Source organism: Rhinatrema bivittatum, chromosome 1 (assembly GCF_901001135.1).
Source record: "Rhinatrema bivittatum chromosome 1, aRhiBiv1.1, whole genome shotgun sequence".
Classification (NCBI taxonomy): Eukaryota; Metazoa; Chordata; class Amphibia; order Gymnophiona; family Rhinatrematidae; genus Rhinatrema; species Rhinatrema bivittatum.
In genome coordinates this window covers 369,490,678-369,517,063 of record NC_042615.1, presented here as the reverse complement: position 1 = coordinate 369,517,063, position 26,386 = coordinate 369,490,678, and the positions used below count along the sequence as shown (strand labels likewise).

The 26,386-nt window shown below is 42.9% G+C and overlaps 1 protein-coding gene and 1 long non-coding RNA gene across 2 annotated transcripts in view; both read right to left on the bottom strand.

Annotated features, from left to right (window-relative positions):
* Positions 1-26,386, bottom strand: part of TECRL (trans-2,3-enoyl-CoA reductase like) — a 423,008-nt gene that overhangs the window by 45,204 nt on the left and 351,418 nt on the right. The window lies entirely within an intron of this gene.
* Positions 6,744-26,386, bottom strand: part of LOC115091072 — a 71,774-nt gene continuing 52,131 nt past the window's right edge. Inside the window, exons 3-4 of the long non-coding RNA XR_003856604.1 lie at positions 17,000-17,057; positions 6,744-6,768 (exon numbers count right to left, since the gene is read on the bottom strand). This is a non-coding gene — a long non-coding RNA (uncharacterized LOC115091072). The remainder of the gene's footprint in view (positions 6,769-16,999; positions 17,058-26,386) is intronic.

Here is a 26,386-nt window from a genome sequence, read left to right as displayed (position 1 = left end):
GAGTTTAATTTTTTGAAGGCATGTATCCCAGTAAGCCAGAGTTTTTGCGAAGGAATCCTTAATGGGTATCAGGACCTGGATATCGTCCGCGTAAAGGAAGTGTTTGAGGTTGAGGTCGGTGAGAAGTTGGCATAGCGGTATGAGGTAAATGTTAAATAAAGTAGGAGACAGGGAGGACCCCTGTGGGACTCCTACTGACGACGGGTGTTGAGAGGATTCTTTGTTCTGTATCTTGACCTTGTATCCTCTATTGCTGAGAAATGATATGAACCAAGATAGAGCTGTGCCTGAGATACCTATGGAGGCTAACTGTTTAATGAGTAATGAATGATTGATGGTGTCAAAGGCTGAGGACAGGTCCAGTAGGATCAGTAAAAAGGCTTGACCTTTATCGAGGCCCAGGATGAGGTGATCTGTTAAGGAAATGAGGAGAGATTCCGTGCTTAGTGATTTGCGGAAACCGTATTGTGATGGGAATAGGAGGTTATTTTCTTCAATGTAGTTTGAGAGTCGGGTGTTCACCAATTTCTCCATAATCTTGGCTATGAAGGGGAGGTTGGCGATCGGACGGTAGTTGTTTGGGTCATTAGGATCTAGATTAGGTTTCTTGAGTAGTGGTTTTAGAGAGGCCAATTTTAGGTCATCTGGGTAAGATCCTTGTGTTATTGAGCAATTTATGATGTCTGACAGGGATTTGGAGATGGAGTCAGGAATTGATAGAAGCAATTTCGAGGGAATGTGGTCCGAAGGGTGAGAAGATGGTTTCATTTTCTGTAGTATACCTTGGATTTCAATGGAAGAAGTAAGTTCCAGTTCTTCTAAGCGGGAATTTTTGAAGGTGTTCTGAGGTGGAGTTGAAGTAGATGCGGTGTTAGGGGACAGTTGAGTTAGAAGTTTGCTGATTTTGTTGTTGAAAAAAAGCGCTAGTTCTTCCGCTTTAGCTTTGGCTTGGTTGGGAGCGATTTCTGAAGGGTTTATTTGAGTGAGGTTAGAGACATAGCTAAAGAGGGCTTTAGCGTCGAAGATTAGGTGGTGGATCTTGGATGCGTAGTAGTTCCTCTTGGATCTTAATGTATTGGATTTGTATTGGTGAAGAGTTAATTTATAGGTAGATAGAGTGATGGTGCATGGGTTTTTGCGCCATTTAGCCTCATTTTGTCTTAGCAGTAGTTTAAGCTTTCTTAGCTCTAGGGTAAACCATGGTTGCTTTTTGGACGAGTTGGGGTGAGGATTTTTTGTTGTTAGAGGGCATAGCTTGTTGGCTATCGATTCCGTGATGTTGTTCCAAGATCGAAGCGCTGAGTTCGGATTGGTGAATTCTACTTGGGTGAGAAGAGATGATAGGTGATTGCTAAGATCTTCTGTGGTGCATGTTTTCCTGTAAGTGAAGCAATGTGAGGGTATGCGAGGTGGACTGGTATCTTTTATTGAGAATGAGGAAGTTATGAGGGAGTGATCTGACCATGGTACCTTCGTGCAGGTGGGGTGCTGGACCAGTTTTATTGCTGTATTGACGAAGATAAGGTCTAACGTGTGTCCGGCTTTGTGTGTGGGTTTGTTAACTAGTTGAGTGAAACCTAAAGCGGAGTATGCTGTGAGTAAGGCTTCGCAGTTGGGTGATAATATGGAGTTGTCGACGTGCAGGTTGAAATCACCTAAGATTATAGCTGGGGCATCTAGAGCATAAGTCCCGGGGCTTCGTGAAAGGGGCGGGAGGGGGTGTATCTGGGGGTGTGTCCGGGGTGGGTCCGGGGCGTGGTTACGGTTCGGGGGTGGGCTGAGAGGACAGTCCCGAGTCCCCCGGCACTGCGGCCTGTTCCGGGGGATGCCGAGGCGGCACACGCAAGTTACGCCTGCTTCAAGCAGGCGTAACTTGCCCAACAAAGGTGGGGGGGGGGGGGATTTGGGTAGGGCCGGGGGGTGGGTTAGGTAGGGGAAGGGAGGGGAAGGTGGGAGGACGCGGAAGGAAAGTTCTCTTCGAGGCCGCTCCAATTTCGGAGTGGCCTCGGAGGGAACGGAAGCAGGCTGTGCGGCTCGGCACGCGCAGGCTGCCGATTTTGTGCAGCCTTGCGTGCGCCGACCCAGGATTTTATAAGATATGCGTGGCTACACATGTATCTTATAAAATCCAGCGTACTTTTTAAAGATCTACCTCTAAGTCTATTCCATACTACTGTTGCTAGTAATAGCAGTGGTTATTTTCTAAGTCAACTTTGCTGTTCTCTTTTCTTTTTTCAGGGAAGTGCCTTTGTATCTCCATAATTGAGATCTGGGAGAAGTAAAGAAAATAGATTGCCTTCATGATTTTTCCACAGTTTATGCAAAAAAATGTTTGTTGTCGAGGAGAAAGATTTTTTTCTACCCTTCCTGCTACTTGCCATGTATTTGCAAAGGTTTCCCCTTTTCTTTAAGGAACGTTGATTTTGTTTTATCTGAGTTCCCTAGGGCCTAGGGACTCAGTTTTTATCTGAATTCTTTATGAAGTGGTGTCTCCCAACTGTGTCCTCAAGGAGGAACAAATCTACATTCATTCCCTGGAAAGAGGAGTTGGGAAGAGAAGAAGACCAGTGGCACTATTGAGGGGATCCTGACTATCTCCAGGAGATCAAAAGAGGAGAAAGGCGGAGTTAGGAGAGTTCCCTTCAGGTATTGCATTAGGGATGAGAGTAGATTGCAAGCTACAGGATTGAAAGGTAAGAAATTGAGATTTGACAATTAACACCAAAATTGGAACACAAAAGGAGAAGAATGCTTAAAAACCTACTTCACATAAAGAAAGATAATAGATCTGATAGATGGCATTTGGCTTTAATCCTCCACTTAAAGACTTTAGTAGAGAAGAGTTACAAATGTATTTAAACCTTAAATTGTGATGATGGACTTAACTATTACAAACTGTAAAGAAAATTTCTCAAAAGTTTATATCAAAAATAGGTTTCTGGTCCTTAGAGAGAAAATACCAGATATAATGAATACAAGTGCAGGCCGAAAGAGAAAATATATACTCTGTCATATACACATTCCTTTCTTAGCTCACTCCCAAGATGTCCCTTTTGGATGAGAGAGATGTAGACTCCATGTCATCAAAGATAGGCAGATCTGGTACAGGTGTTATCCACATTGAATGCTATAAGGATAAGATGTGGATCAGTCTGAATGTCCTTGGACAAATGGATCCTGAAACTATCCCATTTATAGTCCAACAAGACAAATATGCTGCTAATTTATAAGCAACCAGCCATCTATTGCTCCTACCATGTGACAGGGGCTGACCAATGGCACCGGTAGCCCCTCTGACATAGTAGGTCAAAGGCTATCAGCACCATTTTGAAACCAGCAGCCGTGGGTGTGAGTGCAAGAGATGGCTCCCGGACCCCCCGCTGGACCATCAGGGAGTTTTGGTAAGTCTTGGGGGGGGGGTCAGGAGGGTGGGTGGGGGGTTGTAGTTAATTTAATTTTAGCTGGGACAAATAAGAATTAACATATAAACATATCAGGGACCCCCCTTGCCGAATGCAACGTATCTGCCCCCCGGCGAATACGAATCCCGAATGTAACGTATGGCGTCCATCAGCACATCCCTAAAAAATATACATATACCACTACATTAATGGCTAAACACATGTATATTGAAACAATACACATGAGAACATATGCACATATGTGTGCAATCGAAAAATATATATGTGTTTATTTTACATGTGAGAAAATACCCAACTTCTGCATGGAAACCCCTCAGTTATGTGTGTGTGTTGGTATATATTGAGATTCCTCCATTAATTGACCCAATAATTCTCCAGATCATGGAGACCCTCCTGCAGCCCGAACTCCTCCCAGTTTATCCACACCTTCAAAACAGCTGATAGTTGACAATAAATAAGTATGAGATCACCTATGCAAGATAATAAGCAAATGTCAAGTATGCAAGCAGTTTAGCATATCTATGCTTGTACATTGCTTTTAAAATAGCAACTTATGGATCTGATTTTAAAAAACATTTACTGAAGTAAATGTACTTTACTCATATAACTGGGCTTTTGAAAATTGCTACAATATATGCCATTGACTTGTCCATAATTTTTAATTGTGTAAGTGAAACTGTACCCATTGTAAGTGGTCCTTTGAAAATTGCTATGATAATATTCTACATTTATGCACATAACTATTTTGAAAATGACCTTGTTAGTATGTAGGTGTAAGACACACCCCAACATGCCCCTAACATGTCACGTTTTTCCACATACATTTGCATGTGAAGCTGCATATATGTGCATATGTGGTCAATTTATAAAATATGGAATATGTGTGGTGCTTCACATACACATGTGTATGTTCATTTTTGAAAATTCACCGCATGTGTGTACAGTAAATCCAGTCACTACTCAGGTACCACCTACTAGAATGCCTCTCCAATATGTCGGGAAAGTACTCCCTCACAAGGTATACACATGTATTTTTCCTCATATATCAAGAAAGAAATTTTAGAAGACAGCATTTATGTGGGTAAAATGGTGATTTTCTCCCGTAAATGCCTCTAAAAATTACTAAGGGGTTAATTTTGAAACATAGTGCATAATAAAGTCAACAAGTTTGTGCAGGATTTAATCTAAATTTCAAAGAAGGTTTACACACAAAAGACTGCTTTGAAAATTATCCCACCAAATCTACTCACACAATTTATAGCAGCTAAATCGTCCATGCAAATTTTTCATGAAAATTTACACACATACGCTAAGGAGTACATTTTAAAAATTTGCGCGATTGCGTACTTTTGTTCGCGCAACAGGAGCGAACAAAAGTACGCTGGATTTTATAACATACGCACGTAGCTGCACGTATCTTATAAAATCCGGGATCGGCGCGCGCAAGGCTGCCGATTTTGGGCAGCCTGAGCGTGCCGAGCCGCGCAGCCTGACTCCGTTCCCTCCAAGGCCGCTCCAAAATCGGAGCGGCCTCGGAGGGAACTTTTTCGCCCTCCCCTCACCTTCCCCTCCCTTCCCCTACCTAACCCACCCCCCCGGCCCTATCTAAACCCCCCCCTTACCTTTGTTTCATGATTTACGCCTGCTAAAAGCAGACGTAAATCTATGTGCGCCAGCGGGCTGCTGGCGCACCATCACCCGGCCCAGGGGCTGGTCCGGAGGCCTTGACCACGCCCCTGGGCCGGCACCACGCCCCCGGGCCCGCCCCCACAACGTCACATCACGCCCCCGAAACGCCGCATCCTTTTGGACACGCCCCCGACACGCCCCTTTTAGAAAGCCCCAGGACTTACGAGCGTCCCGGGGCTCTGTGCGCGCCGGCTGCCTATGCAAAATAAGCATGCCGGCGCACATAAATCCGGCCGGATTTACGCGCGCAGGGCATTTAAAATCCGACCCTAAGTATGCACATAAGTCCAAACCCTTTCCCAACTTTGCCCTGAGGAATGCCTCCACTCAGTCTCAATAAACTTATGCATGAGCATGACATATGTACACAAGTGTTCCCACATATTGGGGTAGATTTTAATAAAGTACGCCCGCGCACCAGGCGCGAACTAGAGTATGCCGGATTTTAATAGATACGCACGTAGCCGCGCGTATCCTTTAAAATCCGGGGTTGGCGCGCGCAAGGCTGTGCAAAATTGGCAGCCTGTGCGCGCCAAGCTGCGCAGCCTGCCTCCGTTCCCTCCGAGGCTGCTCCGAAATCAGAGCGGCCTCGGAGGGAACTTTCCTTCCACCCCCCGGCACCTTCACCTCCCATCCCCTACCTAACCCACACCTCCAGCCCTATATAAACCCCTCCCTACCTTTGTTGGCAAAGTTACGCCCCTTTGAAAATCTGCCCCATTGGGTGGGCAATTTTGAAAAAGGCAATTTATCTGCATAAAATATTGTTTTAGTCACGGAAGTCCTTTTCAAAATTATACTCAAAAACAGGGGTTTTCAATCCAGTTTTCAGGAATGACACAGTTAGTCAATTTTCCAGGATAGCCACTATAAACATGCATGAGATAAATTGGTATGCACTGCCTCCTTCATATGCAAATCAATTCCATGCATATATTGATTGTGACTATCCTGAAAGCCTGTTTAGATGTGTCCTAGGGACTGGGTTGAGAAACTCTGCTCTAAAAAATCAAATAAAAAGACTAATGGAAGCAATGTTAAATAAATAACATGAGTGATTCAATCTGTCTCCAAAGCATGTGCTAATCTGAACAGGAAATAGGTTATATCTCTGGCAGTACTTTCCCTAATTTTCAAGGACTTTTAGTACTATGCTGAAAATTTTCAAGATTTCGCAATAGATAGAGATGTACAAATTTGACTGGAAATTCTGTTACATTAAATGGACTTTCATAAGCTGTCAACTTTACTGAACTCAATGGAATAGCAAACAGTGGAAACATTGTAGAGATGGGGGAGTGAATATTTGTATTTATTTATTAATATTAATTAAATGCCTAAATAAAACTGTACTCTAGCAAGTTACAACCAGCAAATCAACATCATATTTAATAACTGTACATCAACTAATGGGTTCCATCTTGAAATCTCATGTTGCATGTCTTCTTGCATGTGTAGTAATATTACACATTACCATAGCACTTTACTTTTAGTGGTGCACAGAAACCCTCTCAAATGCATGGGATTAAGCAACAGATTTAAACACAATTGATGGGTTTGGATTATCTTACCTCATAAGTATAGTTGGGACAAGATACTAGCATAGCCAACCATGTGAATGGATTACAGGTTGGACCTGGAAAACAGGTTCTATTTCCTGAGGAGAAAAATGAAATAATGGTGGCTTTATTTTTCTGGTAAATATTCAACGTTTATTTTTCTAATATGATGACAGATTCCATCCTCTAATGCTAGTAGAAATATTTGATTTAATTCTGCCTGTATCACATTGAAAGTGATTCCTTTTGCTAGTTCAGAAAACATAAATTAATATGGACCTCTGAAAATATAAACTAATAAGAACCATTTTTCTTTTTTCTCCATTCTCTGCTTAATGTATGATGTCATTTAGTAATTTTCTTTAGATTTCACATGATCCTTTTATGAAGAAATTTAGCTATATAAATCAGTTTTTCTCAGGACTCAAATGAACCTGATTATGTTCAAATGATGCCAAACACACTGGCATATCAACCATTTTTACAGCTAGTGCAAAAAAAACAAATAATAATAATAAGTTGATATAAGTTTGGCACTGTGATAAAAGTACTTGTAAACCATGCACTAAGAAACATTAGCAACTGCATAGAAAATATTCTTGCTGTATAATATTGTTCAATTTTCTGAAATTGAAAAGATAAAGGGAATTTTGGATAGGCTAAGGTCACCTCTTAACTTTGGGCCAGATTTTAAAAACCTTACTCACGTAAATCCAGGGGATTTATGTACATAGGTGGCCTTACGCGCGCTGGGCCTATTTTCAAAGGCCCAACCAAGTGCGTAAAGTCCCGGGATGCGTGTAAGTCCTGGGGCCTCAGGAAAGGGGCAGGGAGGGGTTGGGGAGGGGCATGGCTCAAGGGCCATTTGCTGCTGTGCGATGGGATCATGTGCCAGCAGGATGCCGGAGCATACAACCTGCGCCTGCTCGAAGCAGGTACAACAGGTAAGAAAAGGATTTGAGGGGGTTAGGCTAGGGGTAGGGGGTGGTAAGGTTAGGGGAAGGGGTAGGAAGGTTAGAATAGGGGGTAGGGAAGTTCCTTCCCAGGCCGCTCCTAAATTGGAGTGGACTGGGAGGGAACTGGGGAAGGCAGCGGGCGTCAGCGTGCAGGTTGCACAAATGTGCACCCCCTTGCATGCGCCCACCCCCGATTTTATAACATGCGCACTCCGGTAGCACGCGCACATGGACGTGCACGCGCTAGTTTTCAAAATCTACTCCTTTGTATATAAATATTTACAGTTCATCTTTATGTCCATACAGTGCAGATCTAGTTTTAATTTCACTGTTTTTCATATATATAGATAGAAAAGATGTCGCTCTTTCTAGATAGATCGAGATATATAAAAGGAAGCTATGCAATAAAGGATAGCATGTACACTAAAAGGTGAATTTTAAAAGCCCTACACATGCCAATGCTGAAAGATATGGGCATAAGTTGGACTAGCACACACCATGTAGATATTTAAAAGTGCATGAGTATGTGCATATCTCCTGGTAGGTGCACAACATTTGGTCTTTAAAACAGGGATGGAGCATGGGTCTGGTCTAAGTGGGGCTTGGTTGTTCCTAGATTCCCTAGTGAAATCTGCCTGTAAGTATTTACACACACAAGGATACACTGAGGTCACCTCCTAAGAGTGCCATTAGCTCCTCCCCATACCCTCACACCCCATTGGTGAATGAAGGCACTTTTGGGAGAAGGTTATGATGGTGCTGAGAGGAGGTTTGTGGAGGAAGTCACCTTTCTTTGGTAGGGTTAGGGGGAAGAAATCCCTACTGATCACAGATTCTTTCATTCAGCATTAAGGATTTCAGAGTCATGCAGCAAATGCAATATACTTTTCGGGGGGGGGGGGGGGGGGGAGGAATTTGGTCGTTCAGCAGGGGTTCCGGACCGCCGCTGAACGACCTCCTGCAGTCGATCTCCTGCCGGCACCATTTTCCGTACGGAAAACGATTCGCGGCAAGAAATCGCTTCCTGAACCCCGCTGGACTCCCAGAAACTTTTGGCCAGCTTGGGGGGGCCTCCTGACCCCCACAAGACTTGCCAAAAGTCCAGCGGGGGTCCGGAACGACCTCCTGCGTCGAATCGTTTTTGTCTATGGCCGCAAAATGGCACCGGCTGAAGACAACAGGATTCAATTGAGGGGGCCGTTCTGGACCGCCGCCGTTCTGGACCACCGCTGGATCCCCAGGTAATTTAAAGCATTTGGGGGGGGGGGGTCGGGAGGGTGGGGGATTTAATTTAAAGGGTCGGGGGTGGGTTTTAGGGGGTTTTAGTGTGTCGGCTCACGATTTTAACGATTTTCATGATAGTTTACACACCCAAACGGCAACAATACGATTCCCTCCCCCTCCCAGCCGAAATCGATCATTAAGACGATCGAGGACACGATTCACATCTCTATTGCTGAATGTTGCAAAGACAGAGATGCTCCATATTTTCAGGGGTCCTAGAAAGAGTGATCCAGTGCATTTATATTTTGATGATATGATGGTTCCGCTGGACTTTTGGCAAGTCTTGTGGGGGTCAGGAGGCTCCCCCCAAGCTGGCCAAAAGTCGCTGGGGGTCCAGCGGGGGTCCAGGAGTGACCTCCTGCACTCGGGCCATATTGCCAGTAGTCAAAATGGCGCCGGCGCTACCTTTGCCCTCACTATGTCATAGGGGCCGATGGCCCAATGGTGGAACCTGACCTAAATTCTGGGTACTGTACACTGAGACTGGTACTAGACCCAGGCCCAATGCCAAGGCCTAGCCCAGAGGCCATTTTGCAATGTTGTGGTCTTGGCCTAAGCTAAGGCTTAGGCCCTGGCCTAAAGCTGGGTCTCCACACTGAGACATAAGCCGAAGCCCAGATCCAATGCTGAGACTGGCCCAAAGCCCAGGTCTTGTCGCTGGGACCTCAGTCTCAACTGAGGCTTATACCAATTCCCAGGCCCAGAGTTTGGGAATCCAACTGCAAGGATCCTTTTTTTCTGCCATGCTTTTAAAATGACATCCTATATCTGTAGGAAAAACTGGAGTAACTTCTTTCTAGGGTCTTACTCCTTACCAAAGGGCACCATTTTGATGTATGGCCTTTCATTTTGATGGCCTTACAACAAAATAGTGCCTTCTGTTCAAGAGGAAGGTGAAGGATTGAAGTCACTTTGGTGTGTCTTCCAAGCAGAAGCTGTTATTTTAAAAAAATGGCAGAAAAAAGAGGATCCTTGGACCTGGATCTAGGCCCTGGCCTAAACCCTGGTGTCATGTCCAAGCCTAGGCTGAGGCCCTGCATCGAGCTTGGGTCTAGGCCAAGGCCTGATCATGAGATTAGACCTAGAGATGAAATAAGGTCACTGGTATCTTATATAGACACACACATATACATGCCTATGCTATTTTCTAATATACATCGGTATGTGCATGCATGTTATAAAATTGCAGCACCCCTGGCCGCATACTGACACACAGGCATAAATGTATACCTGCATGCCCCTTTGATAACTGCCATCCCTAAGTGCAATTATACATGTAAAAATTGTCAGTTCAATAGCATATATCATAACAATTTTCAAATGTCCACTTACATGCTTGTAAGTGCATTTGCCTGCATAAAACCAAGTTTTAAGCATGTAAATCCTTTGAAAATTACCCCCATAGATTGCTCTTCTAGCACAGAGATGAATTGTTTGAGAAAATGATGGTTAGAATATCTCCTGATGTAGCAAAAGCTACTCAAAAAAGGTGGAGAATGGCATTCAAGATGGCTGCTTACTGAAAGGCTGGGTTAGAGCTTTCTCTTCTTTACCTGCTTATCCATTACTTGATGCTGAATACCAAGAGGAACACCAAACTAAAGGAGCCGGTCCAGACTTCTCCTTCATCGGGCTTTCCCCAGCCTTGGATTGAAAGATTCTTTGCACTAATATGTATCAATACCGAAGGGACAGAGACAGGATGGAGGCGGTCCAGAGAAGGGTGACCAAAAAGGTGGAGGGTCTTCATCAAATGACTTATGAGGAGAGATTGAAGAATCTAAATATGTACACCCTGGAGGAAAGGAGGAGCAGAGGTGATATGATACAGACTTTCAGATACTTGAAAGGTTTCAACGATCCAAAGACAACGACAAACCTTTTCCGTCGGAAAAAAATCAGCAGAACTAGGGGTCACGATTTGAAGCTCCAGGGAGGAAGACTCAGAACTAATGTCAGGAAGTATTTCTTCACGGAGAGGGTGGTGGATGTCTGGAATTCCCTTCCGGAGGAAGTGGTGAAGACCAGAACTGTGAAGGACTTCAAAGGGGTGTGGGATAAACACTGTGGATCCATAAAATCTAGAGGACGTGAATGAAGAGCGGGTGGCTCGCGGGAATGACGGCTACTACCTGGAGATAATACCCTTATTCAATAAACATACACATGATTAATGCAACTCCAACATTGCTCCAAGCTTCAACGGCAAGAGGAAATGTGGAAAAAGATTTGAATTCACAAAAAGTGGGGAGTAGCTTGCTTGTTACAGCGGTTACTACCCCAAACCAAATAAGCCTGATACTTCATTTTCAATGCATAACCAGCATAGCTCTCTGCTTCAACGGCAGGGGAGACAGTCTAATACTATGTGCATATCCAGCATAGCTCTCTGCTTCAACGGCAGGGGAGACAGTCTGATACTACGTGCATATCCAGCATAGCTCTCTGCTTCAACGGCAGGGGAGACAGTCTGATACTTCGTGCAAATCCAGCATAGCTCTCTGCTTCAACGGCAGGGGGAATGAAGAAAAGTGGATCTATATACAGACAACAACCAACAGGGACTGAGTCGCATAGTCTGGGTAGACAAATGGGCAAGGGTGTAGCTTGCTTATTGCGGCGGTTACTACCCCTAACTAATTAAGCTAGATATTACACTTAGATGCAGCTCCAACACTGCTCTTTGCATTAATGGTGGGGGTGGAAGGGAAATAGAACCAAAGGGTTACAAAGAGCCAAGAGTAACAGATAAGTATGAGAGAAAAAAAAAAAGAGTGTGAAGCATGCTGGGCAGACTGGATGGGCCGTTTGGTCTTCTTCTGCCATCATTTCTATGTTTCTATATATGATTGCCCTTGCAGATGCTGACGGTGAGCAAAAGCCGATGCCATGGGCCGATGAGACATCCTTGAGTCCCGGTGAACCCACCACGCTCCCTTCTGCAGGATGCCTGGGATGCCGGAGTTGAGGCTGGTGATTCCCGTGATTGATAGGGAGATCCCGGAGCCTGAGAACACTGCTACTATTGCTACTGTTCATATTTCTGCTTCGGCTTTGTTGAGGGAGTTAGATGAAGCATCAAGCTAGGGTGAGTGAACATTATACGAATCACATCTTTGTGTGAGTTTCCTTACTCTGATGGGCATAAAATCTTCACAAGGGTGTACTGTTCTGTTCGTACATCTCACACTGCATGTAAAAGTATCCTCTAACCCCTACACTACTACCTAAACCTCACCTCAAGTTATTAGGTGGGCCTCCTATAGTTTCATAAATAGCTGCTTACTATGATGCCACCCCAGAGGTTCATTATCTTTTTCTCTCCTCCCACATCTCTGACCCTCCCCCAGCCTAAAAATGCCCAAAACAGAATTTGCAAAAAAATTGTATTATGGACAAAAAGCACAACATCGCACAGCTTAATGCAATTTTAATAAGGTATAGTTATTTAAAACTGTTCAATGATGTACATTATGGCTTCACGAAGCCAGCCCACTTTATTTGGAAATCCCTCCCCGGACTCTACCCCAATCCCTCCCCTTTTAAAAATTTGCATTGTGCCATGTGTTATGGCACTTATTGCTTACATTGAGGCATTTCCGCATGCGTTAAGGTGTTTTCTGTATCCAAATACGCCATAATGCGATTTGAAAAATGACTCTATTTGATTCTTCCTGGATTCTCATGCTCAAGAAGTTTTTTTTAAGATGAAGAGTTAATTTGGAATTATGATGTCTTCAGTCTCTTTATTTCTTTCTTCATATATTTTAGAATGAATCGCTCATTTTCTTTAATTTCTTGGGTCCCACATTTCCTTATGATTTGATGTAGGAACATGCCTGAATATGATTCTTTCTTTATATATATTTTTAAATATGATGTTGATATCTACTTGACTTGGCATAATCCTCCCTTTTTCTGTAACAAGTATCTTGTGTTTAAATTCTTAAATTCATAAATAAAGAACTAAAAAAAAAAGGTGGAGACAGATTTTACTGTTATATGTTTCTCATGGAATTCCCAAGCAAATGCTTGGTTAGATTTTTTGAACCAGCTCAACTTTCTTTTTTTCCAAGTGATTAAGAGATCCATATTCAGAAACATTTAGCCAGTTAACTCAGAAGTTAGCCAGCTAAATGAATATTTGGGCACTTATCCGGCAAATGTAGCCAGCTAGAATTTAGCCAGATAAATTAGGAGCATTCCAGGAGTGTAACTGGAAGGTTAGTTAGCCAGTTAATTTAACCAGCTAGCTCTACCAGCTAACCATAATATGCTCTTATCGCATGCTTTAGGGCCTTATCTCTTGCGATAAAACCCTACCATATGCAACACCGACTGCAAAAAGGTGGAACAATTCAAATTAGGGGAAGGGGAGGAGTATAGGTGGGTTTTGGGTGGGGTTATGTCCTGAAATGTTGCAAGCAATAACGTTTTAGAACATAAGAACATAAGAAAATGCCATACTGGGTCAGACCAAGGGTCCATCAAGCCCAGCATCCTGTTTCCAACAGTGGCCAATCCAGGCCATAAGAACCTGGCAAATACCCAAAAACTAAGTCTATTCCATGTTACCATTGCTAATGGCAGTGGCTATTCTCTAAGTGAACTTAATAGCAGGTAATGGACTTCTCCAAGAACTTATCCAATCCTTTTTTAAACACAGCTATACTAACTGCACTAACCACATCCTCTGGCAACAAATTCCAGAGTTTAATTGTGCGTTGAGTAAAAAAGAACTTTCTCCGATTAGTTTTAAATGTGCCCCATGCTAACTTCATGGAGTGCCCCCTAGTCTTTCTACTATCTGAAAGAGTAAATAACCGATTCACATCTACCCATTCTAGACCTCTCATGATTTTAAACATCTCTATCATATCCCCCCTCAGTCGTCTCTTCTCCAAGCTGAAAAGTCCTAACCTCTTTAGTCTTTCCTCATAGGGGAGCTGTTCCATTCCACTTATCATTTTGGTAGCCCTTCTCTGTACCTTCTCCATCGCAATTATATCTTTTTTGAGATGCGGCGACCAGAATTGTACATAGTATTCAAGGTGTGGTCTCACCATGGAGCGATACAGAGGCATTATGACATTTTCTGTTTTATTCACCATTCCCTTTCTAATAATTCCCAACATTCTGTTTGCTTTTTTGACTGCTGCAGTACACTGAACCAACGATTTCAATGTGTTATCCACTATGACACCTAGATCTCTTTCTTGGGTTATAGAACCTAATATGTAACCCAATGTTGTGTAATTATAGCATGGGTTATTTTTTCCTATATGCATCACCTTGCACTTATCCACATTAAATTTCATCTGCCATTTGGATGCCCAATTTTCCAGTCTCACAAGGTCCTCCTGCAATTTATCACAATCTGCTTGTGACTTAACTACTCTGAACAATTTTGTGTCATCTGCAAATTTGATTATCTCACTCGTCATATTTCTTTCCAGATCATTTATAAATATATTGAAAAGTAAGGGTCCCAATACAGATCCCTGAGGCGCTCCACTGTCCACTCCCTTCCACTGAGAAAATTGTCCATTTAATCCTACTCTGTTTCCTGTCTTTTAGCCAGTTTGCAATCCACGAAAGGACATTGCCACCTATCCCATGACTTTTTACTTTTCCTAGAAGCCTCTCATGAGGAACTTTGTCAAACGCCTTCTGAAAATCCAAGTATACTACATCTTCCAGTTCACCTTTATCCACGTGTTTATTAACTCCTTCAAAAAAGTGATGCAAATTTGTGAGGCAAGACTTGCCTTGGGTAAAGCCATGCTGACTTTGTTCCATTAAACAAAGTCTTTCTATATGTTCTGTGATTTTGATGTTTAGAACACTTTCCACTATTTTTCCAGGCACTGAAGTCAGGCTAACAGGTGTGTAGTTTCCCAGATCGCCCCTGGAGCCCTTTTTCAATATTGGGGTTACATTTGCTATCCTCCAGTCTTCAGGTACAGTGGAAAATTTTAATGATAAGTTACAAATTTTATACATTATTGCTGGCAGCACTGTGGGAAATAACTACATCTCTTCCCGTTGTGCTATGGATGCAAACGTGTGCGGCCTGGCTGCCACTGCGGCTGCACAATTTATTTATTTATTTATTTATTTATTTATTTAATTATTTTATATACCGACATTTGATCTGAGATATCACATCGGTTTACATTCAAGTACTGTAGGTACCCCCACCCCCTTTTTTTTAGCTCGACTCGTCATTCTGCTATAAATATAGCAGAATAATGAACCTAGGCCTAAGTTTGGTTGGGACAAAGAGCTATCCTAAAGTTATTTGGCTATGTTTAGCTGGCTAACTTTAAGATAACTGGCTATATTCAATAGTGTGACTGCACTATTGAATATACCAAACTTAGGGCCTCATTTTCCAAAGCTATCGCAGGCTTGCGCTGTTAGCGCAAGCCTGCGATAGCTAGCAAAAATAGCGCAGGCCTGCACTACTGAAATTGGGGTGGAGTCGGCCCCGGAAGAGGAGGAGTCGGGAGCATGACCAGACTGACTCCGTGAGGACGGCGCGCTGAGCGGAAAGGTAAGGCCCTTTTCGCTCGCTATTTCGCACCCAATAACTACACCTTCTATGGTGTAGTTATTGGGCGCGATACTGGCAGCGATCGCACCGCGGCGGTGCGATCGCTGCCGGCTAGCACAGGACCGCCCCACCGCCCGACCCCCCCACCCCAGAGTAGCGCAATTTTCTAATGTATCGCAGGCCTGCGATACTTTAGAAAATGAGGCCCTTAGGTGGATACATTGATCTGACTAACTTTGGTATCCAGACTGTGTCTGAATATAGTCCTTAAAGTTTCTTCATGATCCAATAGTTTTCCTATACCTGGAAAGTGATGATGTTTGAGTAGTTTCAGGAGTCTTCCTGATATATCCTCCTTAATATATAAAGAGAAGTTGCTTCTAAAGTTTTATTTACTTATTTCTTTAGTAATTTTTACTGTGCATAAATGTTTTATTCTCCTGCCTTCAGGGACAGTAACTTTTAAACTGGCATGGGGCACACATGTGCATGCATTTGTTGGCCTGCATCCAGGGCCACAACTATTTTATAACATATGCATGTTATAAAATAGCCTGACTGTGTTCAAATTTGCGCTCAGTTTTAAGTAGAGGCATGTCTGCATGCAAATGCCACTTTTACCATGTAAGTGGGGGGATTTTACAAGTCATCTGTGCTGACGCCATTTCCAGGTTTCCCACTTATTTCCCAGTGCACCCAGTTAAGGAATAGCTCTTCCAAACCCCCCTCATTTAATAGCTTCCCTCCCCCCCTGTTAGCCTGACCTTTAAAACCCAGATGATCTGCCTAGATATTTTTTTGTTTTCTAACGTACACGTCAACCAAAGCAGAAGCAAAGTTATTCAGCAGGGGACCCCGACGTGCACGGGAATATTTATGTGCAAATTTCATGATAAAATCCCAGAACACCCATGCTCAGCCCACCTCTTTTTTTAAACTTTTGTGCGCCATTCAACAAATATGCACTTATCTGGGTGGCTTTTAAAATCCACTCAGCACACCCCGGCCCAACATATTCGCATATCCCCTAATTTTGGTGTGCATTGGGCTTTCAAAATTTACCTTTTAATGGTAGACTTTAGTAATAGATAGGTTTATCATTTGTCACTGGACTTTTTATAAGTTAATGTTTCATATTTTATGTTATTTTCTTTACAAGATGAATTTCTTGGTTTTGTATTTTCAAATGCAAATAAAAAATTTGTAGTGTTTGTTTTCAATTTTTTCATGAAGATTATGCATTTAGCATTCATTGCCAATAAATGCCATTCATTAAAATAATTTAGATGCTCAAATCAACCTCTGGAATTATTGCTTTCAATAATTAAGGCAAATTTTCTCAAGCTGAAATACCATAAATTGTTGCTAATGCATTTTTTGTTCATTACTTAAATATGAAGGAGGTTATTAATTATCACCATACAAGATTCATATTTCTTTATTATCCAGAAATTACTGACTTGTTATAAAATATATTAAAGGTATTAATTATCATAAGAGAACATATAACAGGAAGGAAAAACAAGGACAAACCTGGACTACTTTGATGTACTAATGCAACATTGATGAAATGATTTCCAGCTTCACATACCTGAAAAAAAAAGAAAATAATTTACATTGCTTTCATACATATTTGCAATTTATTTGAGTTCACATATAGCTAATTATTATTGTAATATGAGGAAAATTCTGTTTTTTTAAACAGATGAGGTTTAATAAATTGAAGTTTCTCCCTTCTGAGTATCAGGAAAACTTTTCCACTCATTTTTTTTTCCTGTGTGTTATATCAAAATCATTTTTATACTGATTTTTTTTTGTTATAACATTGAAATTCCTAGCAAAGTAAAATAGAAACTAAAAACAAAGGTCCCTGTGTAGGGTTAATGATGTGAAGCCCTACGTTGTCCTTCATTTTTTAAAAGGAACCATTTTCCTCCTCTATCTTTGAGATCTCCGCTATTAATCAACCTTTTATTATTTTCTTCTTTTTGTGCTTTCTTCTACAGGAAATAGACTGATTTGAATTTCATTCTTATGTATCATTTTAGTTGTCTCATTTGGTGATTTTAATGGATAAATGCTCCCCTCTGATTCCAAAACCTGTACAGCCCCATAGGGAGTCATTTCCAAGGTTTCCTAGATCTTATATTTCCCTTTACATCTGTGATTCCTTAACAACACCCAGTGCCACACACAGATGTGTGCACCCTTCCCCTTCGGTCAAAATACATCTTCCTTATTTGGAACCTTTTATTAGACTGAGATGCAATCTTGCATGCAGTTAGTAAGCAATGTTTATGAAACTTGACCTTGTCTTTCAATGTGCTATATTCATCTTCCATTTTAGCGTGCAGATCATGCAGCAGTTTTGAGTCCTGCCCAAAACATGGCATAAATGTGAGAGCAGCTGGTAGAGCAATGGCATGGCTATTATAAGCAAGCAACATATAGATGTGCAGTGGGAAAATCATTCGGTTTGGGCTTCGTATTCGGCCCTCCGTGGGAAATTTCGTTTTTCCCTCGGTTTGGGCTTTTTTTTTCAGGGGACCCCGATTTTCAGATTAGTGCGCATGCATGTTATAAAATCCAATGTGCACATGCGCATTGGATTTTATAATCCGCATGTACATGTATATGCGGCATGTGCAAGGGGGAAACACTTTCGCAATTCCCACATGGTGACGCATCCCGGCCTTCCCCAGTTCCTTCCCAGTCCACTCCACTTAAGGAGCAGACTAGAAGGGAACTTCCTTACCACCTACCATAACCTCCCTTCCCCTTCCCCTCTCTTCCCCATCCCCGAAATCCTTTCTCTTCCTTGTTATTTTCTTATTTTGTTGCTTACTTACACATGCACTCACTCCCAAATAACTGCTGTACCGGCCACCTATAGCCCAGCCCCTCCCATCCCCTGGACCACCCATTTCCTTCGGCCTAGCACTTCTGCATGTAACAGGAGTCATGCACATGGCCGGGCCCCTTTGAAAATGCGCACGATGCAAACAAGGCCCAGCCACGCATGTAACCCCCGTTTTTTTACGCGCGCCAGCCATTTAAAATTTGCCCAAAAGTGCACTGAAGTGAACTGCAGCTTGAAATTGAAGGAATTCAATTTAGGCCTGTTGGCCAATTTCTGGAAAACAATGTCCAGCCTCTGGAAGTAAGATTCAAAGTCTTTGGAGAACACAAGAAAATCATCTAGATTGAGGAACTGGATGTAAAAAATGTAATTACTTAATAGGGATGTGCAGAGAGACCGCATATGTTACATTCGGTATTCGTGTTCGTGGGGGGGTGGCAGATAAGTTGCATTCGGCAAGGGGGGACCCCGATCCGTTCATGCGTTCCATTCTTATTCATTTCCCGGCTAAAATTTAATTAACTACAACCCCCACCCTCCTGACCCCCCAAGACTTACCAAAACTCCCTGATGGTCCAGCGGGGGTCTGGGAGCCATCTACTGCACTCACACCATCGGCTACCGGTATTCAAAATGGCGCTGATAGCCTTTGACCTTACTATGTCACAGGGGCTACCGGTGCCATTGGTCGGCCCATGTCACATGGTAAGAGCAATGGATGGCCGGTGCCATCTTGTGCTCCTACCATGTGCCTTTGCCCTTAATATGTCACAGGGGCTACGGTGCCATTGTTCGGCCCCTGTGACATAGTAAGGGCAAAGGCTATCGGCGCCATTTTGAATACTGGCAGCCGACGGCGTGAGTGCATTAGATGGCTCCCGGACCCCCACTGGACCACCAGGGATTTTTGGCAAGTCTTGGGGGGGGGGTCAGGAGGGTGTGGGTTTTGTTTAAATTTGCTCCTTTAGAAGGCCAAATAATTCGGTGAAGATTCGTTGTATTCGTGGGAATCGTGATATGTTTCGCTTCTCCACGAATACAACGAATATGGCCATATACGTTGCAGATTGCCAATACGTTGCAAACAAATGCACACCTCTAGTAATACTAGCTCCATCAGGTGCTGGAAAATAGCAGGAGCCCTAAAAATGTCAAAAGGTATTCTTGTCCATTTAAAATGGGCCAAAGAGCATGGTCACTGCTGTTTCCTGCTGATCATCTGGTTTCATTGCCACCTGAAAATATCCAGAAGTCAAGTCCAGTGAAGAGAAGAGGGATGTCTGACTGAGAGCATCCACGGATTCATCAATCTTGGACAGAAGGTGTCTATCTTTGATGATTATTTTATTTAATTTTCTATAATTGCAGCAGAATCTTATGCTGCCATCTTTTTTCTTTATAATCACAACCAGTGAGGGCCAAGGGAATTACTTTCTTTCAAAAAGCCTTGTGACACAAGTCTATTCACATACTACTTAAATTCTTCATAATCGTGGGGTGAAACCCTTTGTTATCTGTTTAATTTGAGTGACAGTTCCAGTATTGATGGCATGTTGCACTGCCTCTGTATATTCAATATCTGAGTTGCTGATGGAGAATATTGCTTTCTGCTTAAGCAACATTTATTTCAATGTGTTTTGATTTATTTTCAGTTTCAGTTTCTTCCACTAGGCTTTCACTGGGTTCTCTACATGGTTGTCTTTAGTGGTTACTTGGTTGGATGTTACACCTTGGCATTTCTCTATTCTCACAAAGCTACTAGAGTTTTAAAAAGCAATTGGTACAACAGGATGAATTTTTTCTGGGATAATTACTTCAGCCAGTCTTACATTTGGTGATGGATGTTACCTGATCCATGATTCAATAGTCTGACAGACATTCTGGCTTATGTAGGGTTTGTCACAGCACAAGCCACAATTATGGTTGAAGGTAGGGAAGCGGACTTGATATGGGTGATTGCCACTTGACCTGAGAGCACCTGCTGAAGGTGTGTGCATTTTCTTTCCACCAAGTTTTCAATCATGACTGATAGCAAATGCTATGACTTCCCATTAGTTTAACATAGCCTCCCTTCCCTAATATCTGGTGCTTAATATCAGACCATATTTTGAAAATGTATACTCTTTTTGAAGGATTTGTCAGGGAAGGTACGCAATTCAATGAATAGGCCTTCCAGATCTTTCAAAATATTCATCCCTAATATTTCAGGGATATTCTCAGCCACTGATTTAACAGGCCAGCTATTGTCTTCAATCATAAAAAATATATTTCTGTGGCAGCACCTGGCCCGAGACAGACAATATCTATTTCTATGCAGCCCAATACCAATAAATTCCTACCATTTCCAGCTGTCAGTTTTAGCCAGCTAGCATCTTCCATAGGTGGAGCATTTTCAAAATGCTTTTGAAAATAGGATACAGTGATGGTTGTTATATCTGAACCCATATCTACATAGCTTCTGGTTTTAATTCCTCTAATAAGACTCTCTAATAGGAATATGAATCGTTTTTTGACGATTTAAAAAAATCATCAGATATTTTTTAAATCGTCAAAAATCGTTAAGAGTCGCGATACAATAGAAATTCCCCCGATTTATTGTGAAAAATCATAAATCGGGGGAGGGCGGGAAAACCGGCACACCAAAACAACCCCTAAACCCACCCCGACCCTATAAAACTAATCCCTTACCTTCCCCCACCCTCCCGAACCCCCACAAAACTTTTTACGAGTACCTGGTGGTCCAGTGGGGGCGCGGGGACCGATCTCCCGCTCTCGGGCCATCGGCGCCATTTTGGCTTCCACTCAAAAATGGCGCCGATGGCCCGATAAAACAAAAACCCACCCGACCCTTTAAAAATGGCCCCTTAGCTTCCCCCACCCTCCCGAGCCCCCCAAAACATTTTAAAATTAACTGGTGGTCTAGTGGTGGTCCTGGGAGTGATCTCCCATTCTCAAGCCGTCGGCTGCCACTCATAAAGATGGCGCCGATGGCCCTTTGCCCTTACCATGTGACAGGATATCCGTGCCATTGGCCGGCCCCTGTCACATGGTAGGAGCACTGGCTGGCTGTCGCCGATGAGCGGGAGATTGGTCCCTGCGCCCCCACTGGACCACCAGGTACTCGTAAAATGTTTTGGGGGGGTTTGGGAGGGTGGGGGAAGGTAAGGGGTCAATTTTAAAGCGTCGGGCCTCACTAAAAAAAAATTAATGATGTGAAATGGAACCGATTCCGATTCACATCACCACCGATCAGATTTATTTCTCCTTCTAGCCGAACCCGATCGTTAAGACGATTGGGCACACGATTCACCTCCTTACTCTCTAATAGTGAGCTTTTGCCAAATGCAGATTCTTTCTTCTTATTCAGTCTAAATTCTGTATCAACAGTTGAAATCATGGAGGTCTGCTATCTCACCTCCGATGTTCTTGGTGTCATGGATTCTGTAGAGATGGGTGGTACTTCCTGATTTTTTGGGATGATCACCAGTGCTTTTCAGCTTTATTTGTTCCATGTGCTTTAATGAAGGGTATTGTCCAGTTTGTACTGCTGCTGTATGTTGTAGTTCAGGCACTTGCCTTTCACTTGCACATTCATGACTGTGCTCTTGGAGTCTGTAACACATAAGCTTGACTCAGTTGTTTCGCAGAGGGGGTCTGTGATAATTTGAAGATCCCCTCAACATCTCTGGCCTTCCTATGTTTGCATCCCATAATTAGCTGGCCTGTAGGTATTTCCAGCAGCAATGGTACTACTCAGATGCAACGTGTTGAATAACTTTTGTTGTTGTCCAAGTCTCTCCTGCTGTTGTTTACAAAGGCTGTCCATCATCTTTCTGAGACTTTCCATTTTACCAGCCCAGGAATGGACTCAGTACTTCCTAGACTCACATTCCTTTATTTCATCCTCAAGTTAGTATTCTGGTAGATGGCATCTTATCTTCCAGGGGAGAAGAACATTCTTTCTCTTCAGCCAAAATATGGCTGCTTACAACAAATCTGGAAAAGTCAGAATAGGCTGGTTCATAAGATGCATTCTGATTTCATGTCTTAAACTATCATCATGCAAAGCCATTGCAAGTTGCTCTTAAGAATAGTTTCTAGATCTACTAAGCAATGTGCATCTCTGTTTGTTACCCTATTCAGTTTTTATTCTAGAGCCTCCTTTGCTTTAAAAGAAGCCAGCCTCCTCTGTGTGGAAACCTTGGAGGTATTTAAATGTCTCTATCATCTTTCTCCTATCCTGCCTTTTCTCTAGGAGTGGTCAGTGCCAGTCTTTAAAAGCCACACACAGGCCTGATTTTAAAGATATATACAATGAATATGCATGAGATAGATTTCCATAAAATGAAGGCAGTCCATTCATATCTATCTTATGCATATTCATTGTGGATATCCTGAAAACCTGGCCTGTTTGTGATTCTCAAGAACTGGAGTTGGACAAACCTGCTTTAGGGTATGCATGTTTAGATCTTTAAGTTTGTTCCATATACTTTAGAATGAAGATCACTGACCATTTTAGTGGTCACCCTATAGACTGACTCCAACTAGTTTATATCCTTTGAAGATATGGTCTCTAGAACTATACACAGTATTCCAAATAAGTTCTCAACAGGGATTTATACAGGGGTAATATCACTTTCATTTTTCTGATGACCATTCCTTTCCCTATGTACCCAAGCATCTTTCTAGCTTTCTACATTGCCTTATCCACCTATTTGACCACCTTAAGATCATCGGATACAATACCCCCAGATTCCACTCTTTTTTCGAGCTTAGATTTTCACCCCTATATTGTAATTATTTCTTGGGTTGTTGCATCTTAATGCATAACTTCACATTTGTTGCATGTAGTAATACTATACCATATTTTCTGGTAGTCATGTTTTTTTCCCCAGTATTGTTGGTGTGAATTATACACCAGTGTGACCTATCTGTTATTTTTTTTTCTCTCTCTGTCTCGTAGCGTTTCTTTACCGTTCCCTCCATGCGGACTCCCGAATATAACCATGTCAGTGGTGCATTCACCACCTGCCTATTGTGCATGCTCCTCCAGCTGCTGTCTCTTTCTCAGTCGTGCAGTATTTCCTTATCGTTCCCTCTGTGCAGCCTCCTGAACTCAACTATGTCAGCCATGCATTCTCCATCCACTTATTGCGCATGTTCCTGCTGCAGTTGTCTCTCAGTCTCACGCAAGGCAAAGAGGTGCAACTTATACACTAGTATAATCTATCTGCTAACTTTTTCAGCAACATTCCTATTTAAAGATGGGTGTGACTTATATACCAGTGCGACTTATACACTGTGAAATATGGTAGGTCAGGAAAGTTACCGGTATTGCTGTCAAATCGAACTCTGACAGCAACACTGGTAGCTTTCATTACCTAATGACCAACATTTCTATCAGAGCTACACTGGATGCACAGAGAGCCTGATGCTAGCTTTGAGTTTTCCACATTGAGGGGTTTGGAGGTGTCCAGCTGGCATAAACGTGTTAGGTTTGGCTTGATGAGGAAGCATGGGGGCCAGAGCATAGGTGTAGGGGCTTAAGGTAAGTAATTTTTAACACCTTTGAGTGGCAGGGGTGGTAGCAGTGTGCCAATACACAGCACAGGCTTTCAAGCTTTCTTTAGGGGTCTTTAGGAGGGAGGGTGGATCAGGCCACCAGAACCAAGCTTGGCCTTACAGGGGTAGGGGCATGGGCACTTGGGTCACAAGACCTGCATTTCTTCTCTTTGTTTCTGTGGGCACTAGCTGGCATTATTCTTTAAATATAGACAGTTAAGCTTAAAGTTATATAAAAACATTTTCCTGGATATTTTTGTCTGCTCCTGAGACCAGCTAGAATTATCCTTAATATCCTAAAAGCTTGGCTAACTCCAAATATTGGAGTTTGCCAGGTACATTTCCTGCTATAACTGATCCCTGTTGAGGCATGCACCCAAAATTCCCCTTACTTATTTAGCTGGACAAGTTATCTGGCTAAAATGCCTTTGAATATTAGAGATGTGGTTCGTTTTTCACCCGAATTAGGAAATTCAATGAAATTTCCTAACTCGTTGTGGTTTCGGAGGCCCCGAAACCCGAAAAGAATTTTCCCCGAATTTTGTGGAAATTTCGTTTTTTCGGGTTTGCATGGGGAGAGGGACACTTTTTTTTTTTTTTAATTAAAACCCACCCCAAACATTTAAATAAACTATAATACAACACCCCCCCCCTGATCCCGATCCCTCCCCAAGACTTACTAAGTACATCCCTGGTGGTCCAGCGGGGTCCCGTGTTCCATTTGCCCTCCGTGCCCGTGCTACTGCAAGCCGTGCTCTTTAAAATGGTGCCGAATAGCCTCTGAACTACCATGTCACAGGGGCTACCGGCGCTATTGGTCAGCCCCTGTCACATGGCCATCGGCGCCATCTTGTGCTCCTGTCATGTGACTGGAGCTGACCAATGGCGCCGAAAGCCTCTGTGACGTAGTATGGGCAAAGGCTATCGGCGCCATTTTGATTACTGGCAGCCGACAACGAAATCGCTTTCGGACCCCCGCTAGACCCCCAGGGATTATTGGCAAGCCTTGGGGAGGTCAAGAGCCCCCTCCTGACCCCCCCAAGGCTTGCCAATAATCCCTGGGGGTCCAGCGGGGGTCCGAAAGCGATTTCATTGTCGGCTGCCAGTAATCAAAATGGCGCCGATAGCCTTTGCCCATACTACATCACAGAGGCTTTCGGCGCCATTGGTCAGCTCCAGTCACATGACAGGAGCACAAGATGGCGCCGATGGCCATGTGACAGGGGCTGACCAATGGCGCCGGTAGCCCCTGTGACATGGTAGTTCAGAGGCTATTCGGCACCATTTTAAAGAGCACGGCTTGCAGTAGCACAGGCACGGAGGGCAAATGGAACCCGGGACCCCGCTGGATCACCAGGGATGTACTTAGTAAGTCTTGGGGAGGGATCGGGATGGGGGGGTAGTTTGTATTTATGTAGAAAACTGATTTTAAATGCTTGGGGTGGGTTTTTTTTAAGCTTCCTTTGCCGTTTCGTTTTTTGGCCCGGTTTCGGGTTTCCTCGTTGCATTTTTCAAAAAAACGCAACGAGAAAACCCGAAACTTACCACGAAGTATCCAAGTCAAAAAACGACCCGGCAGAAAAAAACGAAGCACATCTCTATTGAATATTGACTGTAGTAGGTAAATTTCACTCAAATTTGAAACCAGGAAAGAGACCATGGCAAACAGCTATCTGAAAGGGCCAGAAATTAAAAAACAAACAAATTTAAAGATAGGGCAGAGACAACATGGTGGAATGAATGAGTAGCATCAAATTGGGCAATTTTGAGCATATAACAAGACATGTTTGGCCCACCCTGCTCCAAGCCATGGAATGCATTGACTGCTTCATTGTAGTGTGCATATCCCGATCATGTCTTTTGGACATATAGTGCAACGTCGTTCAGTTGATGCTAGTTCCCTCAAGAAAAGGACAGTAGCCTGGATTAAGCATGCAAAAGCTATGACATCAACAAGAACTAAAAGCAAGAATCCACAATCATGTGCTTTCACTTTATTTCCATACATCTTGAAAATCGTATTTGCCCCAGCTCCATAGACTACTATGGGGGAAACTCCAGTTCTCTCAGATATGCAAAAACACATTTTTTGTAGTCAGATAATCTGTCAAGGCATTAGCAAATTACAGTTCATGAACATCTACTGGCATGAAAGATGAGCATGTGTCCAAATGATAAAAAAGTAACTTTACACAATTTTTATTTTACATTCCTCATTTACAGCTGTTCCCTCCATGAAAGGATAGCATTCACAGGGTACTAACCACATAACTTTCCCTTCCATGCTATGCAATCCTGAAGCCTGGATTCACAATTTTGCAACCAATTCAACACAGGACAGCAAGACTAAGAATGCTGGTTACTAAAATCTCATCTCTCACATAGAAGGGCACCATCATTTCATCACCTACCCTGTATTTCCAGAATCAGTGCCATGATAGAACCCTTCTATCTTCATACATTATACTCCTGGAAGCATTCTCTCCAATTCTGAAGCA